At 41.7% G+C, this 19,655-nt stretch overlaps 1 protein-coding gene across 3 annotated transcripts in view; it reads left to right on the top strand.

The window, feature by feature from the left end:
• Window positions 1–19,655, top strand: part of REPS1 (RALBP1 associated Eps domain containing 1) — a 154,565-nt gene that overhangs the window by 64,184 nt on the left and 70,726 nt on the right. The gene's annotated exons all lie outside the window — the stretch shown is intronic.

Genomic DNA, 19,655 nt, shown 5'->3' with positions numbered 1-19,655 from the left:
GAGGCTATGAGCTTATCAACATTCGTATGTTACAGAGATGTACAAAAATTTGTAAAACATTCCTTGTTCATGAAGAGCGAGAATGTGCAGTCTATGACGATTTGGTTGCTCCGGAAAGGATTTTCACCCACGCAAAATTCTTTGCTGAACTCTATCCATTTGAAAAAGTTTGCAAAAAAGTTCCTGCGGCTGACACTGTTTGTTTTAAACAAACATCTCGCTGTACCTACTGAAGATGTTCCTTTCTTCAAGAATTTTGTAGATAGAAAACTAGAGGTGCTCTTAAAAACTCTTTACTCTGGCAGGCCCAGACCTGCAACCAGCTCTCACCACTATTTCTGTATGCCAAACTGCAGCTAAATTGACTAGGACAATTCATAACCAACCCTGTATTTAAAGATCCTGCTGTAACACAGAAAATTAAACAATTTCCCTTCTGCTCTTCTGTCTTGTATAGATGTCCTGGAACATGTCACAAGACAGGTATCCAGAATGGCTTTAAAGTGTTACTAAACCCAGGACCCTGCATTCACTATATCTAGTCTCCCACACTACACAGAACATGGAATGAAATTTATTTTAATAAATATAAACTACTAAATACTTTTTATCATCAACAGTTAGCAGTCTTGTGACTTCTATAAGTGTCCAGTCCACCACTAGCTAAAGCTTGTAGGAGGAGTTTTGTTTATGCTCTAGGAGGATGAAAATCCCCTGACCTCTGTCTGGACAGTGCTGATTGGCCCTCTGCTAATCACATGCACTCTCCCAAGAAAAAATACCTCTAGCAATAGACCACAAACTGAGCATGTGCATGCCTACGGTTCAGTCTGGAGATAAGAGGTGGTCACTTGAAAGAGGGGAGGAACAGAGAAGAAAGGATCATACAGCCTTTTCACACAATGCAGAGGATTAACCCCTTAGGTTCCACAGTTAGTATAACAAGCATGCTTTACTGCATATACTAACTGATTTTATTGTTGTGGGTTAGGTAACACTTTAATCTCCATTCATATGAGCAGAATCTTATGGCTAAAGGCTTGGACAGCAGAAGCTGCTTGTAAAAGGCACCTTACAGGAAGATGTATGTTTTGTTGAGGCACTTGACCAATTCATCAAAGAGGCCTCAGGTGGGTAAGTTTTACTTCCTCAAGAGAAGGTAATAAAAAACGCCCTCCTCAGGAGCCCTTAGCTCCTCAAAATATAGAGCACGTTCACACCTTTAACCAGACTTCAACTTCAGAAGTTCAGCCCTTTCAGCACAAGGCTAAGCTCACAAACGCTACTAAGCCTTACCTAAAGCCCTCTTCGCAATAAAGAGCTTTCCTGACTAGAGTGGGGGATGTCTGTTTCAATTTGCATACCTATGGGTTGCAGATGTCCCAATCCTGTGGTTTTAATTGGTGGTCTCAAAAGGATACAAAGAGTTCAAAACTCTGCCACCTCACTACTTATTTCAAATCAGCCAAAAACTGTCCAAGGACAGTCAGATTTGCAAAATGCCCTGAACTATCTCTTGTTATGGAGTCCTATCAGTATCACCACAGGACAGGTTCAAGAGATTTTACTCAAACTGTACCAGTGTCACGGTCCAATGGGGAAATTCCTGGTATCCTAGACTTAATCCCCCCAGCAAATACCTTCAATTTCCAAAATTTCTCATGTAACCTCCAAGGTCAGTAAATGCTTTTCTGAGACAAAGGGAATCTATGACATTCATAAACAACCAAGATGCCTATATGCATCTTCCCATTTACCTCATCAGCGTTTTCTACACTTTGCAGTGGCAGACAATTATTTTCCAGCTTGTCACACTGCCCTTTGGCCTATCCTCTCCTCCCACTTGGCACACTTGCTTGCCCTTCTCAGAACTTTGGAAATCCAAGTGACAGGTTGTCTGGATGACCTTCTGAAGGATTCATCTCCTTTTGTAACTCTCAGCAAATGTCCAAAAGGCAACTCAGCTGCTCTAGCCCTTATGGCTAGGTGATCAATTTAAAAATAAAAAATAAAAGCTTTCCATCCAACCCTCAGCCTAGGATACTTTGGTCTGATCCTGGATACATATCAAGCAAAATTATTCATCTAAAAGCTCCTGCTCGACAACTTACAACATAGATCCAAGAGAAATCGCACACTGAGATTCAGTATGAGAGTTCTGGGTCTCATGGTCACCTCCTTTTGAGGAAGTACCTTTCACCCAATTCCACTCAAGAACTCTCCAACAAAACATTCTGTCAGCAAAATGTCTGGAGAAACAGTTCCTTCCCCTAGACTTTACCCATGCTGCTATCTAGCCAGGTTTTTACAACAGGCGCAGGTCATTCAGGCTTGAGAGTTTTCCAGTCCTTGAGCATTCAGGGAAACCTGGTCAAGAGGGGAAAGCAAACTCCCCTTCAACAGCCTTGAGCAGTTAGATTTCCCTCCAGTGCTGGACCCCCTTCTTCTAAAGGAACGCCCAATTTGCGTGCAGTCAGACATTGTTACTACAGTGGCATATATCAACCATCATGGGGGCATGAGGAGCCTGGCTTCCTTGAGGGAAGTAAACTATATCCTCTCATAGACAGAAACTCACCGTCTAGCGAATTCTGTGGTAGACTAGCAGGTGGACTATCTCAGCCACCACCATTTGGACCAGCGCAAATGGTCGTCTTCATCCAGATGTGTTAAATCTGATATGCCAAAGGTGGGGCACCCTGGATGTGGACATCCTGGCCTCCAGATACAACAAGATGCTACCTCTGTTTATTGCCAGGACCAGGGATCCTCTGCCTATTGTCTAATATGCTTTTGTCATCCCTTGTTATCCGTTTAGGCTAAATTATGACTTCCCTCCACTGCAGATTCTGTCTCTTCTGCTCCACAAAATAGAGCAAGAGTGGAAGACAGGGATTCTACTCTCACAAGAACCTAGTGCACAAACCTACTCCTTCTAGCAGGTGACCCCTGGCCTCTTCCCAACTGGCCTGATGTCATGTCTCAAGGCCCTCTATCGCACCCTGCTTCACAGTCTAGCCGTAACTGCTTGGCTGTTGAAACCTAGGTATTAAAAGATAAAGGAACCCACATTATAAATAACTATGAAATTCTGTATTACATGCTGTTCATATTCACTATGAGAATGGTTTTATATATTCTGCACAAAAAAACTGGCTGATCCTGCTGCTCTCTGTCCCCATCTTCTGTTCATGTCCCCAATTCAGTTAAGGGTTTTGCAGCTGCAGAGGCAGTTCTGCACATGGTCAGTTTTCTGTGAGTTTCTATGCTGAGCATTTCCTTCCTATCACATCTGCGTAACCCATGTGACTATAGAATCACACGTGTGGGTGTATACACAGTGGTAAATTATATTGCACTACCTCTCTCCTCCTCCATGCCCACTAACCAGATAAAAACAATTGGGGGAGGGATTATACGTGTAGATTAACGGAGGAATCACCACCGTCTTAATCTAAGACACTGACTGGAGGGGCAGGACACAGCCTGTGACTGGCAGAAATCCACCCACACCATGGTATTTCCACAAAATAATAAAGATTTAATTTCAAATATATGTTTGTATGCCAATTTAAAAACGTTTATTTTTACTCTACTCCAAAATCTTTGTTTTTTGAACATGTGACCAGCAGCAGAGGACTAGAAGCTCCTCCTGCTTATGTTTCCCTGCAGACAGGCTGGGAAAGATCTGGATCATGTGACAGCTGTGTATTGCTTAGGAAAATGTACTTTTAATTAGAAAAAAAAAAAACTACAGTGCCATCATCCACATACAGAAATAGAAGAGATAATGTAAATTTAAACACTGTTCGTTTAGTATTACTTTAAAGCAAGAAGGGCAACTTCCAGGAAGATCTATTATTTCATTTGGAATTCTTATTTTGACTGGTGTGAGCATAGTCAATTCAGCTCCAGTGATTACTCGATGGATTCTGGCTCTCCAGCAGACAGGTCATGACCAAAATCTAGCTCTCGTGACTAAAGGAAAGTATCATCAATATCCATTATTTTCCAAACGCTTCTGGCTTTGCAATCCTTTTGTGTGTAAAAAAAGAAAAAAAAACCCTTTCTTTTCATTGGTAGGGGACATCTTATTGTGTATAAATTGTCTGCCTGTGTCTTGTACTGTACAATTAAGGTAAGAGGAGTTTTGACTTGCTTGTAAATTCCATATCTTTGAGTACAGTACAGAACACAGGTCACCTTGTTACACTGCACTGCTTTTTTTTTTTTTTTTAATAAAATGGAGGACTCACAGGGTGGGGTGATATTCTAGGGGAGGTGCCCCAGGGGGCTGTGCCCTCAAAAACTTGTCAGTGTCCACTCATCTGAATATACAAGTTGCCTGTGTCGCAAGGCTCACTTAATGCCTTCTCTGCAATGCAAATAACCTTGTAATGTCTTGTGCAGGCTTTGCAAAATTAAAACGAAATGAGCATGAACACCCTACTTCCACAGTTACTAAGGGAATCAAGTAAAGTGGTGATTGTTCCAGCCCACCAGGATCCTTCCAGAGCAGAAATCTTTTGTACATAGTGAACACTAAACTTTGTTAATTTGATAGCCTTAAACTAGAACCAAATCAAATATGTTGTCAGTTGCTGTATTTTGCTGCAGTGATTTCATAGTGTGCTTTTATCATTCTGTTTGCTTTAGTTAGCATTTGACATATACATTTTCTGCCTTTTCTCCATGACAGCATGAGAGAGGCACTCACTCGCTTTAAGGGGACAGGAAAGGACAAATATAAAATTTGGCTTCTCTAAGAATCCAGTGATATCCTGTCCCTTCCAGGGCAGGATAGAATGACACAATCAGATTGGCTTGTGTCCCAAAAAAATGTAAAGACCACCTGACCTGGTTTTCCCTTACTTTCTTACCTGAAAGCCCCAGATAGGGTGTCCTTGGTGGGAGCCTGGTAGGGGACACATTACTTGGTCCAAGTGGTTGGCTTTGCCTTCACCTACAGTAACCAGAGGCAAAGCTTTGCATGTTTAAGCTTCCACAGGCTATTTTGATGTACCCTGCTGAGTATGCCATTTTACCATGGGCTAAATGCCTGGGAAGTTACACACATGGTACACTGTTATCCCTACTGTACATAGGTGCCAACTTCTGGTGATTCTTTCGCGGGCAGAGTTATTCATGCATGTGGCATAGAGACCTTTTGCATATGGCGCAAGCATGCAGAATCCAGCATGCATTCCAGCATTGTTCCTGGACCACACAGATGTTTCTCAGGGGCCCATGCTGAAAAAAGGCATGTGGACGAGGCAACATACAACAATGCAGTCCTTTTAAGCAGCACTGATCAGGCCAAATTATGGCTACTTTATGGATTCAGATGTCAGAGATGCAGGGGATGCCTCTGGCCTGGCAACTGGGGTTGCTGACTCCCTGTTTAAAAAAAAAATTGTGTTTTGCGATTTCATTTTAAATACTTGCTGATATTTCTTTCTGGTTACTCTTCAGAAAATGAAGAACTGGGAAGGAAAGAGAGAAAACTATGCCTCGGAGCCAGTAGAAAGTCTAGTGCAGTATTAAACACTGTTACAATAGAAAATTGTGTGTAAACTGCACCCAAAAGATTGTAAGCAAAGAAACCCCTTCTATGCCACAGTCTTCTATGGATTTTTATTTACATACAACTTTAATGCTACATGAAAGCAGAAGCAGTGCCTTAACTTTCAGACTCATCACATATGAAGAAATTGAATACCATTCTCCTCAGATGAATTGGTGTAGGGATATTATTTATTTATTTTTTTTTTGGGAGGATGAGAGAGTGCCAGAGACTTGAGGGAATATCACTTTTTCAACAGAAGAAAAAAAACCAATTTCCTTAAAATTTATAGATTTTACCATGAATAAAGAAAAGGTTTAACAAATGCATATTGAGGACAAGATGTACTCTATTTTGGCAGAGCAAATTGTCTACATAAAAAAACATATTTCTAATCGCTGAAGAATGGAAAGTGCTGGATAGGAAATAATGGACAGTTTACCTCAAGGGAAGTCTAAACTTAGTATCAGACTATCTCAGCCACCATTAACTAAATTCAGGAGAATGGTGCCCTTGCCAGGTGCTGTTCCCAAACAGGCAAGAAGATCATTTTCCTCACCCAGTGTGTGAGATTACCCATAGGAGATGGATGCTGTCTACCAGTCATGGAATTCTGATCAGAAATATGCCTTCCCACCCCACTTTGGGTGTTTATTTCAGGTACTTATATAGCGCCGTCAATTTACTCAGCGCTTTACATATATATTATACATTCACATCAGTCCCTAACCCTCAAGGGGTGTACAATCTAAGGTCCCTTACATTCATACATACACATACTATGGACAATTTAGACAGGAGCCAATTAAACCTACCAGCATGTCTTTGGAGTGTGGGAGAACATGCAAACTCCAGGCACGTGGTCCATGGCTGGGATTCGAACCAATGACCCTAGCACTGCCAGGTGGAAGTGCTAACCATTTAGCTACTGATTTAAATATAAATATGGGTAGCAGTAGCATACATAATCCTAATGGCTGCCTCCTGCCCAAAGCGAGCTTGGTTCTCCTGTCGGTGGCAGAGCCCTGGATTCACCCTCTAAATTGATATCTCATTCACCAGGGACTGGTGTTTCATCTGTGTCGTGGTGCCCTAAACCTTACTGCCTGGGTTTTGAGAGGGACCCCCATGAAGAAAATGGGATTTTAGACTCCTGCATTATAGCAGTTAGCTGAATACTTCTAGAATTGACATCATGCCTAGAGGACTTTCAGACTTTGCAAACAAGACTGACCCCTAAAACTAGAGATACACCAAAATTTTGTCGGCCGAAACATATCGTCCGAAAATAGCCCTATCGTCATTTTTCAGATAGGAAAATTGGCAGGGGCCACTTGGCAGAGGATAGGATGACAGCTCATTCTTGGAGCAGTAGTGAAGGGGGGAAAAAAAGCCAGTAATTACATTTAAAAAAACCAGCATTGTTTTTAAATATAATTACCGACTTTTTTTTTTGCTGTAGCTTTAAGAATGAGCTGTCATCCTCTCCTCCGCAAAAGAAAACTAAGGGGCGTGGTCACTGGGTGACCCCTTGCCTTAGTTTCCTTTAGCGGAGGAGAGGATGACAGCGCATTCTTGGAGCTATAGCGAAGAAAAAAGGCAGTAACTGCATTTAAAAACAATGACGGTTTTTACATGTAATTACCAGTTTTTTTTTTTTTTGTTTTTCTTTTTTTTTCCTCTTCACTATAGCTCCGAGAATGAGCTGTCATCCTCTCCTCTGCTAATGCAAACTAAGGGGCGGGGTCACCCAGTGACATTACCCAGTGACCCCCTCCCCTTAGTTTCCTTTAGCAGAGCGGAGAATGACCACTCATTCTTGGAGCTATAGTGAAGAAAAAAATATCCGGGTAATTACATTTAAAAACCAGAAGTGACATAGGGGCAGCCAGTGAGGGAGCCTGAGTGTATACACTGCTCTCTTACTATATATACTGCTCCTCTCCTGCCCCCTCCTTGCACACACTGCCCACCCCCTGCAAAGAGGACCTGTCATTCATATGCTATCACAGAGGGGACTATTGGTCCCCTATGCGATAGCAAAATAAGTTTAAAAAATAAATAAAAATACACATTTGGTTTTCGGCCACTTGCATTCTGAATTTTCTGTATCGGCTTCATCACCAGAATTTTCATTCAGTGCACCACTACCTAAAACTCCAGATGTTAATATAGTTCTGGAATTTGTACAAGCCGGCTTTGAAAAAGACATGATACCAGATACATTTAGGAATAGAAGCTGCAGCCTTGAGCTCTTTCTTTGATTATACACTGGTTATTCATCCAAGGGTTTGTCCAAGGGACTCCTGAAAGCAGCAGATGTTTATTTTGCTCCGCTTGCCTTCCTTGAAACCTCACCTAAGTGCTGAATGCTTTGGTCAAGCCCCACTTCGAGCCCTTGGAGAATCATTTTTTAAAAGTTTCAAACACTTAGGCCTTGTTCACACTGTAAGTTCATAAAAACTTATGGAAACTTAGGGACATCAGTTTAGATCAATTTTCATGTGAGCTGCAATGAGTTTTATACACATTACAGATTCCTGCGCATAAGAAATCTGCAAGTGGTATTAGTGTTGTGGTGTGAACAGGGCACATAGAGAACAATTGATTTTGTTGTGACCTTGCAGAACACATGAAGAAAAATGAACGTCTCTGCACCATGGTGTTGAATGAGCCCTCAAAGTAGAACTTTTTTTTTTTTTAACCACTTGAGCTCCAGAGGATTTACCCCCCTTAATGACTAGGCCTCTTTTTGCTACTCGGCGCTGCACTAATTCAACTGATAATTGCGCGGTCATGCAATGCTGCACCCAAACGAAATTTACGTCCTTTTTTCACACAAATAGAGCTTTCTTTCGGTGTAATTTGATCACCTGTGCGCTTTTTTATTTTTCAAGCTATAAACAAAAAAAGGCCAAAAATTTTGAAGAAAAACAATATTTTTTACTTTCAGCTGTAAAAAATATATAGTAAACTCAAAAATCCCAATAAGTGTATATTGATTGCTTTGTGTGGAAGTTATAGCGTCTACAAACTATGGTATAAATACTGCACTTTATGCCATTTTCTGCTATACGGTGCTGCACTAGTTTAACAGACAATTGCGCGGTCATGCAATATGGTACATAAATGAAATTTACATCCTTTTTTTCCCCACAAATTGAGCTTTCTTTCAGTGGTATTTGATCGCCTGTGCGGTTTTTATTTTTTGCGCTATAAAAAAAAAGGCTGACAATTTTGAGGGAAAAAAAACAATATTTTGGACTTTTTGCTATAAAACATGTCCAGTAAAAAAAAAAATGCAAAAATCAAATTTAGTCATAAATGCATTCTGCGACATGTCTTTGCTAAAAAAAAAACCAATATGTGTAAATTAATTGGTTTACGTGAAAGTTATAGCGTTTACAAATGGCGGGAAAGATACTGGGATTTTTAGTTTTTTTTTTTTTATACCAATAATGGCGGCGATCAGCGAATTATGTCGGTGATCAGGGACTTATGGCAGCGACCAGCGACTTATGGCGGGACTACAGCAGACATTCTGACATTGGGGGGTACTGACTTGGGGTCACTGACATCCCCAAAAACACTAATACAGTGATCGGTGCAAAAAAAAAAACAAAACACTGACACTGTGCTAATGGCAATGGGGAGGAAGGGGTTAACTTTATTTTGCAGGGAAGGGTTATAGGAGTGAGGGGAGTGTTTTACTAGGGGGCGGGGGTGTGTACTGGACGGGACCAGGCTGATCGAGAAAGAGAAACTGTTCTTTCTCGATCAGCTCATCCTCGAGCTGATAGGGAAGTGACAGACAGCACAGCTACTGCAGCTGTGCTCTCTGTCACTGTTTGCCGCCGATCGCCGGGACATAGCCGCTAAGGAGCTGCTGTTATCCGGCGACTGACATCTGCGGTGGTGATCCGCGGGACAGAAAGGGCGGCCTCGCGCACGCCCCCTATTTGTTTACAAAACACACGTTTTAAAACGTGGTTTTGCCTGCGAGTGCCGCCCTGCCGCCGTATATGTACAGTGGCTGGGCGGCATGTAGTTAATTGTGATTAGTCCAGAGACGTTTTGTGAAATGCTTTACCAATCGTGCCCGGATGGCAGTTGGGAATGCTAAAAATTGTTTTATTAGTGTCAGACATGAGGTTCGGCCACTCGGACTTACAGTTCCAGCTCTTGTATGTTGATAGTGGGTTGCTCGCTCCCCACTTTGACCATTCACAAAACATCTTGTATTCTTTTCACTAAAGCAGGGCATTCTGTGAATGGATGAACAGAGATCTTTTGGTTTACTCAATTTTTCTCTCATCCATTCACAGAATACCATGTATTCAGTGAAAAGCATACAAGACATTTTTCATGAATGGACCAGGTGTCCAGCTGATGACCCACTATTACGGTACTAAAATCAAAACTGTTGGTTTTAGCTGCTGAAGCTTATGGCTGATGCTAGTATCCAGCAGAATAAAACCAACATTTTTAGTATCCCCAGCCACCATTTGGACTTTGCAAAGCAATACACAACTTCTCTGAACCAATCACAACTAAAGCGGCATTAAAGAAATTGTAAAGGTTCCAACTTTTTCTAAAATAACAAACATATCATACTTACCTGCTCTGTGCAACGGTTTTGTACAGAGCAGCCCTGATCCTCCTCTTCTCGGGTCCCACGCTGGCGCTCATGCATAGAATGCATGAAGGTAAAAAACCTTCAGATATTATAACAAAAACGGAGGTGCGCATGGCCACGGGACTGGCAAATAACCTGACGTTTATTAAGATTTAAATAGAGGATGTATATCAATCACTCCCAACCAAAGGTTATGGTGCCATCAAAAAAAAAAAAAGGTTCAATTTTGGTAAAAAAACTAAATCAAAAAGGACATAGCCCTGCACCACAATAGATAAAAACAGCTCTCATACAATGGACCCAGGGCACCACATAAAAATAACTCTTGGTTATATATTCCAAAATAAACAGCAATTTCTCTGTGGTTTGCAATAAGGGGGTTTACTGGTCTCTATGGCTATAGTTATGCCAACATGGCCACCATAATAACTTGTCCCAATAAATTATGTTCATTACCACAGGGGAATCTCCAGCAAACAAGTCATGTAGTTGAATGGCTTATCGAGGTGGTGATCATACACCGTGTTCAAAATTATTATGCAAATTATATTTTTCTCATTTACCTAAATAATTGATGTAAATAACAGTCAGCATAATTCTCATGTTATCAACTATTAGAGTACAATTAAAATTTTATTGAACAAACCTCCTAATGATAACAGGATTTTTCTTAAACATAAAACACTTACAATGCACTGTTCCATATTATTACGCACAGTAAGTTTCAAAACACTTTATAGGTTGTAAAGAACTGAAAATTGTCATTTGTTGTGTTTGCAGCATCTTTACTGAAATCAAAAGCTATTTCAATCAAACTTTTAACAACATTTTAACTTTTTAAACATTTTAACAGGTCACGTTACATTGTAACATAGGACCCCTTATTTGATAGCAGCTTCACAAGTCTTGCATCCATTGAACTTGTGAGTTTTTGGACAGTTTCTGCTTGAATTTGTTCGCAAGATGTCAGAATAGCCTCCCAAAGCTGCTATTTGGATGTAAACTGCCTCCCACCCTCATAGATCTTTTGCTTGAGGATGCTCCAAAGGTTCTCAATAGGATTGAGGTTAGGGGAGGATGGAGGCCACACCATGACTTTCTCTCCTTTTATCCCCATAACAGCCATTGATGCAGAGGTATTCTTTGCAGCATGAGATGGTGCATTGTCATGCATGAAGATGATTTTGTTACAGAAAGCATAGTTCTTCCTTCTGTTCCAGGGAAGAAAGTGGTCAGTCATAAACTCCACATACTTTGCAGAGGTCATCTTTACACCTTCAGGGACACTAAAGGGGCCGACCAGCTCTGTTCCCATTATTCCGGCCCAAAACATGACTCCACCAACGTCTTGCTGACGTCGCAGCCTTGTTGGAACAGGGTGGCCATCCACCAACCATCCACTACTCTATCCATCTGGACCATCCAGGGTTGCACGGCACTCATCAGTGAACAGGACTGTTTGAAAATTAGTCTTCATTAATTTTTCTGCCCTATGCAGCCGTTTCTGCTTGTGAGCATTGGTTAGTGGTGGCCAAATAGAAGGTTTATGCACAGTTGAAAGACTCTGGAGGACTCTACACCTTGATGTCCTTGGGACTCCAGAGGCACCAGCAGCTTCAAATATCTGTTTGCTGCTATGTAATGGTATTTTAGCAGCTGCTCTCTTGATCCGATGCATGGATCTGGCAGAAATCTTCCTCAATGTGCCTTTATCTGCACGAACCCGTCTGTGCTCTGAATCAGCCACAAACCTCTTAATAGTGCGATGATCACGCCTAAGTTTACGTGAAATAGCTAAAGTTTTCATACCTCGTCCAAGGCATTGAGCTATTTCACTCTTTTCGGCAGTAGAGAGATCCCTTTTCTTCCCCATATTGCATGAAAATGGTGCTCTGCTTAATAATGTGGAACACCCTCCTTTAGTAGTTTTTCCTTAAATTGGGCTCACCGGCCAATCTAATTATCACAGGTGTCCGAGATTGTTTTCAGTGATCAAAAGAGCCCTGACACACACTGCCACCCATGAGTTACACTGAAAAACAAAATATTTAATCTTTGTGACACTTAAATAGAATTTGCATAATAATTTGGAACACTGTGTATATCAAGTAGCTCATCAGTCACACCCCAAAAGAAAAAGGAATATATAATAAAACACATCATATATTGCAGCTTACAATCATTCGATATGGTGGCTGCATTCGTTTTTTTCTTTTGGCTTTTTTTCCCATTTGTTTCACCTGGTGATCCTGCCCGTAACACTTCCTGTCTTAAGGTGCCTGCATTCTGGAGGAAGTATTATCGCAGACTCCTGTTGGACTACCTTGTCAATCTGGGGATAGGGTAGTGTTAGGCTAGCAGATTTAGATGGACTTGCCTAACAAATTGAACCTGAATTCCAGCTAACACTCTACAAGCAGTTTCCTAAACGTGTTTTATTCCTTTTGGGATAAAGGTTTGACATAAATGAATAAAAGCTGATCCCTGTGAGAAACCCTGTCCGTTAACCCCTTCCCAACCAGTGTCATTAGTATAGACCGGGTGTCGGCAACCCGCGGCTCCGGAGCCGCATGCAGCTCTTTTTCACCTTTCCTGCGGCTCCGGAGCACACTGCCCACCAGGTGACAGGCAATAGGGTCGGCAAGCCGCGGCTCTTTTAATGCAGATCTTCTGTGTGGCGGGCGCCCGCTGGCAAACATTGGCTGTCAGGATGTAGGCGGGGCAGCCCGGATGTAGGCGGGGCAGCGTGACGAACTCCTCTCCTCTCACAGTCCGCCCTGAAGACCAGAACGGCGCGGGAACCCAGCGAGAGGAACGCGCGGAGCAAAGGTAAGTGAATTCACACAATATGGGGAATGAATTACTATGGGGGGAATGAATTACTATGGGGGATGAATTACTATAGGGGGGATGAATTACTATAGGGGGGATGAATTACTATAGGGGGGATGAATTACTATAGGGGGGATAAATTACTATGGGGGATGAATTACTATATGGGGGATGAATTACTATAGGGGGGATGAATTACTATATGGGGGATGAATTACTATATGGGGGATGAATTACTATGGGGGATGAATTACTATAGGGGGGATGAATTACTATAGGGGGGATGAATTACTATAGGGGGGATGAATTACTATATGGGGGATGAATTACTATGGGGGATGAATTACTATATGGGGGATGAATTACTATATGGGGGATGTATTTTCAGTTTTAAAAATGTTTCTCTCAAAATAAATTTCAATTGTGGTTTTGGCGAGATTTGGCTCAGTCGAAAAAAAAGGTTGCCCACCACTGACCTAAGGCTATGATTGTGATTATGACGATACACTGTGGCCCTGATTAACCCTTTGCTTACTGGGCCCTTAAACCCCCTTCATGACCAGAGCGTTTTTTGCAATATATGCAGTGTCGGATTTGTTTTAAATGTTGCAATGGTTTTGCGGCTCCCAGTCTTTTTTTCCTTCTTGGAAACGGGTCCAAGTGGCTCTTTATGTCTTAAAGGTTGCAGACCCCTGGTATAGACAGTGTACAGTAATAACACTGATCACTGTATTAGTGTCACTATTGATGTCATTGTTGGTCTACCTCCCAGCCAGCGTCAGCTAGCCATCCACACTATCACAGTCCCAATAGTTCTCTGATTACTGCCATTACCAGTTTAGAGCCATAGCTGCATAAATTCCAGTATGTATACCATAGTTTGTAGATGCTATAACTTTCACACAAACCAATTAATATACACTTATTGAGATTTTTTTTTTTCTTTACAAAAGACATGTAGCTGAATACATTTTTGGCCTAAATTTATGGAGAAATCTTTATTTTTTTTAATTGGATATGTTTTATAACAGTAGAATATATCCTCCTTTTTTTTTTTTTTTTAATTTATATAATAAAAACACAATGGCGATTAAAGGATAAGTTCATGTTTTGGATAAAAATAATAAATGCAGGCAAAAAAAATGTGCATTTATTGCATTTTTATCCATGGGAGCCTGGAAAGTATTGCTCCAGCAATCAGTAGATTGCTGATGCCATGCAGGTCTCCTGCAGACCTCTCATGAATATCTGCTTGCCATACAGCTATGTACAGCCAAAACAGATATTCTGACAGGAAGCTTCAATGAATATTTTTTCACAAATTGACAATGGCTAGATCCTATATTTTTGTTTAAAAACAAAATTCCCAATTTCAACGAAAACAAGAAATCGTCTTGCCCTCATTCTGTGCCAGGCTGGCAAGTGAAGACGAAGTGTCTTCATATGTGTGAGCAGGATGGATAAAAATCGATGATTTTTTTAATTTATTTAAATTGGATTTTTGTTTTTATCAAATTTATTTTAATAAAATGCTTTTGGAGTAAAAATCTATGTAAAGATAATTTTCTGTTTAACATACATTAATAATTTAGTTTATTCAGCATGAAATGGAGCTTAGTTATGTAGCATGAGGCTGTATATTCTGCAATATTTACATTTTTGGTAAACTCAATGAATCCAAGCTCTGCAAGCTGAGATAACATGCACTGCATTGATGCAGTCACAGTAACCATGAGAAAAAACATGAAATAAAAGGCTGAGTAGTTCTCCAACTATGTGTGATTAACCTATTAACCTAAAATCGGTTCTGATATCGCTGTTTTACTAACCTGACAGCTTATTATTCTAAAAAGGAAACCTTCATTTGGTTTGCAAATATTAAAGAGTCTAACTACCAGCAAGAATGAGTCGGATTCCTTACATTTAAAGAGCACCTGTCATTTTAGATCCATCATGGCAGCGCCTGTTAGCAGGCATCCACTCACCTGCTGCCGCCACGTCCCTCACCTTGTTGTATCACTGCTGCATCACCAGCCGCCCCATTAAAGTGAATGGGACTGTTGGTGAGTCAACATCGGGTCAGAGGAGCCGCTGCAGGCCAGATTACAGTTGCTCTTTAAAAATTATGATATAAATCGGGCCTTTCTCTAGTGTTTTTAAATCAAATCCAACCTGTATGTGAGGTATAGAGATCTGTTCCAAACTACCTAGACCACAGCAGACCATATTTCAAGACAAAAGGGCAAGAATGCCACCAGATGGATGATGGGGAGATGGTCAAAAATCTTAATTTTCAGAAGGAAAACCTGTTCATTTTAGTTTTTTAGAGCCCACTCAACTAGAGCTATATAATTTTGTGGGCAGAAGAAGCCACTTTAACTAATGTTGATCAGTCAACCTCCAGAACCTTTGGAAAACAATATAGACTATATTTTTCTCCATAATCTAGAGTTTGGTTATGTGGTGTTTTTTTTTTTTTTTTTTTCTGCAGCACTGCACCCTCAGTTAATATCTGCTATATCTCGTTTTCTTGTTTTGTTCTGTCCTTGAGCAAAGAGGGAAAAGCACAAAACTTCCCTCTCATGTCTCCTATTTACTTTCCTGTATACATATCTGTATTGCGCTCTGAGGTTTTAGGGGAGGAGTCAAATTTTATATTGGTCCATTCCTGCCACTTTCAGGTGGGTGGATCATCTCTCGTTGTGCTGTCGGAGTGCTCTATATCATCAGATCTGTAAAGGATATTCGTTGTGAAAGTTGGAAATGATTGCACTGCCTCCTGATATAATGTAGCAGAAACCTCTGATGGAGTATATTAAGAAACAAAAATGTTTTAACTGACATTTTTTGTTGTGCCATGCCTGCAAGTTTCTATCAACATGGTTGATCTGTAGACTGCTGGACCTGCAGGCAAATGTTTGAGTAGCTCTATACAGTTAGGTCCATATATATTTGGACACAGGCACAATTTGTAGATTTTTCAGGTATTCAAGCTATAGTTATATAATGGATATGGGCTGAAATTGCACACTTTCAGGTTTAATTTGAGGGCATGCACATCCAAATTGGAGGAAGAGTTTAAGAATTACAGATCTTAAGTGTAGCCAACCCCCTTTTTTCAAGGTTCCAAGAGTAATTGGATATTGGAATCAAAAGCTGTTTCATGGCCAGGTGTGGGCTACTCCTTCATTATTTCTTCAATTAAGCAGGTAAAAGGTCTAGAGTTGATTCTGAGTGTGGTATTTGCATTTGGAATCTATTGCTGTGAACCTACATCATGCGTTCAAAGGAGCTGTCCATGCAAGTGAAACATGCCATTGTAAGGCTTCAAAAATGAACTAAATCCATCAGAGAGATAGCAGCAATATTAGCAGTGTCCAAATCAACAGTTTGGTACATTCTGAGGAAAGAACACACTGGTGAGCTCAGCAACATAAAAAGGCATGGCTGTCCACGAAAGACAACAGTGATGGATGATTGCAGGATGCTCTCTATGGTAAAGAAAAACCCATTTTCAACTTCCAGACAAGTGAAGGACACTCTCCAGGGGGTGGGCGTATCATTGTCTACAATCAAGAGAAGACTTCAGGAGAGCAAATACAGATGGTTCACCACAAGGTGTAAACCATTCATAAGCCTGAAGAATAGAAAAGCCAGATTAGGCTTTGCCAAAAAACATCTAAAAAAGCCAGACCGGTTCCGGAAAAGCATTCTTTGTACGGATGAAACTAAAATTAATCCCCCATACTCAAAAAACCCTTCCTGGACCCCACCGACCTGAACAACCTTAGACCCATCTCCCTGCTGCCATTTACTTCCAAGCTCCTTGAGCGCTTAGTCTACAATCGCCTAAGCGCCCACCTCACTGACAACAACCTCCTCGATCCACTACAGTCTGGCTTCCATCCCCTACACGCCACCGAAACCACCCTACTCAAAACCAATAATGACCTGCTAACTGCCAAAACTAATCGCCACTACTCAGTCCTCTTACTCCTCGACCTCTCCGCGTCCTTCGACACAGTTGACCACCCCCTCCTCCTTAATAAACTACACTCCCTTGGCATCAGAGACTCCCCTCTCTCCTGGCTCTCCTCCTATCTATCCCAACGCTCCTTCATCATTACCTATAACGCTACCACCTCCCCCTCTCTATTGGGGTCCCCCAAGGCTCTGTCCTCGGGCCACTTCTCTTCTCCATCTACACCTCTTCCCTCGGCAAACTGATACACTCCCACGGCTTCAACTATCACATCTACGCCGATGACACGCAAATTTACCTCTCCACCCCTCAACTCACCCCTTCAGTCTCCGCCCGTATCACCCACCTACTGAACGACATATCAGACTGGATGTCGCTCCATTTCCTCAAATTGAACCTTTCCAAAACAGAGCTCCTGATTTTCCCTCCAGCCCGTGCCCCCCCTCTCCATTACGACCAACAACGCCACAATCAGTCCCACCCCACAAGCCAAAGTCCTAGGTGTCACTCTAGACTCAAACCTGTCCTTCCAACCCCATGTACAATCATTTGTAAACTCATGCAGGCTCCACCTCCGCAACATCTCCAAAATACGTTCGTTCCTAACCCCAGACACTACTAAACTACTCGTTCACTCCCTTATTATCTCACGTCTGGACTACTGCAACTCCCTTCTCACTGGCCTACCTCATCGCAGACTATCCCCGCTTCAGTCTATCCTGAACTCAGCGGCCAGACTCATCCACCTTACCAACCGCTACGCTTCTGCCACCCCCCTCTGTCATTCCCTCCACTAGCTCCCCATTGCCCAACGCATTAAATTCAATCTACTAACACAGACATACAAAGCCATTCATAATGCTGCCCCAAACTACCTCACCGACCTGATACCCAAATACCACCCTACCCGTAATCTTTGCTCCTCACAAGACCTCCTACTTTCTAGCTCCCTGGTCTCCACCTCCCATGCCCGACTGCAGGACTTCTCTAGGACTTCCCCATCCTCTGGAACTCACTACCCCAATCCATCAGACTGTCACCTACCCTCCTCACCTTTAGGCGCACCCTGAAAACCCATCTCTTCAGGAAAGCCTACCCCTCCCTTACCTAACAGCCGATCTCCACTCCTCCCACCACTCCATCCCCCACAGCCACTCCTCCTGTACCACTATCCCCTCCCTCCTAGATTGTAAGCTCGAAAGAGCAGGGCCCTTGCATCCTTCGTGTTCTGTTTTGTTACTGTATTGTCTCATGTACTGTCCCCCACTATAATGTACAGCGCTGAGCAAACCTTTTAGCGCTATATAAATACTGTATAATAATAATCTGTACCAAAAGGACAGGAAGAAAAGTGTGCAGAAGGCTTTAGACAGGTCATGATCCAAAGCACACAACGTCCTCTGTAAAACATAGTGGAGTCAGTTTGATGGCATGGACATGCATGGCTTCCAGTGGCACTGGGTCATTGGTGTGCTTATTGATGATTTGACAGAAGACAGAAGCAGCCAGATGAATTCTGCAGTGTTTAGAGATATTCTGTCAGCCCAGATTCAGCCAAATGCAGCAAAGTTGATTGGATGGCTCTTCACAGTACAGATGGACAATGATTCAGAACACACTGCAAAAGCAACCCAGGGGCTTTTGAAGGAAAATAAGGGGAATATTCTGCAATGACCGAGCCAATCGCCTGATCTCAACCCAGCTGAGCATGCATTTCACTTGCTGAAGGCAAAACTAAAGGCAGAAAGATCCACAAACAAAGAACAACTGAACACAGCTGCAGTTAGAGTGGTAATGTCCATGGGTTCCAGACTTCAGGCAGTCGTTGCCAGTAAAGGATTCTCAACAAAATATTAAAAATGAACATTTTATTTATGATTATATTCATTTGTCCAATTACATTTGAGCCCCTGAAAATGGAGGAACTGTGTACAAAAATGGTTGCAGTTCCTAAAAATTTGTATTTGATATTTATGTTCAACCCCTTGAGTTAAAGCTGAAAGTCTGCACTTCAAATTAATTTGGATTGTTTTAATTTACTCAGGTGGCATACAGAGCCAAAAGTATGAAAATCGTGCCTGTGTCAAAATATATATGGACCTAACTGTATATTGATGTTTAAACTATTGTAATATTCTTAAAGGGTTACCTAACCCAGGACCCTGTATTCAATCTATCTGGTATCCCACAGTACAGAGAACATGGAAATGCAATTATTTTAGTAAATATAAACTGATAAATACCTTTTCTTATCAGAGCAGTCATGTGACTTCAGCAGAGCACTGCTTAAAGCTTGTAGGAGGCGTTTCCTTTCTACTCTAGAGGATGCAAAACCCCTGACCCTCTGGACAGTGCTGATTGGCCCTGTGCTGATCACCTGCACTCTCCCAAGAAAAAATACCTCTCTAGCAATACACACTAAACTGATCATGTGCATGTGGCTACGGGTCAGTCTGTCTTATCAGGTGGACATCTGAACAAGAGGAGGGGCAGAGAAAACAGGATCAAATGACCTTTTTTTACACAATGCAGAGGATCAACCCCTTTAGGTTTCACAGTGAGTATAACAAGCATGCTTTACTGCATATACGGACTGATTTTACTGTTGTGGGTTTAGTAATACTTAATTTACAGGAAATAAT

Source organism: Staurois parvus, unplaced genomic scaffold (assembly GCF_062004578.1).
Source record: "Staurois parvus isolate SC_StPar_1 unplaced genomic scaffold, SC_StPar_1.0 ptg000165l, whole genome shotgun sequence".
Classification (NCBI taxonomy): domain Eukaryota; kingdom Metazoa; phylum Chordata; class Amphibia; order Anura; family Ranidae; genus Staurois; species Staurois parvus.
Note: the sequence above shows the minus strand (reverse complement) of the source record. Positions and strands in the feature narration are given on the sequence as shown.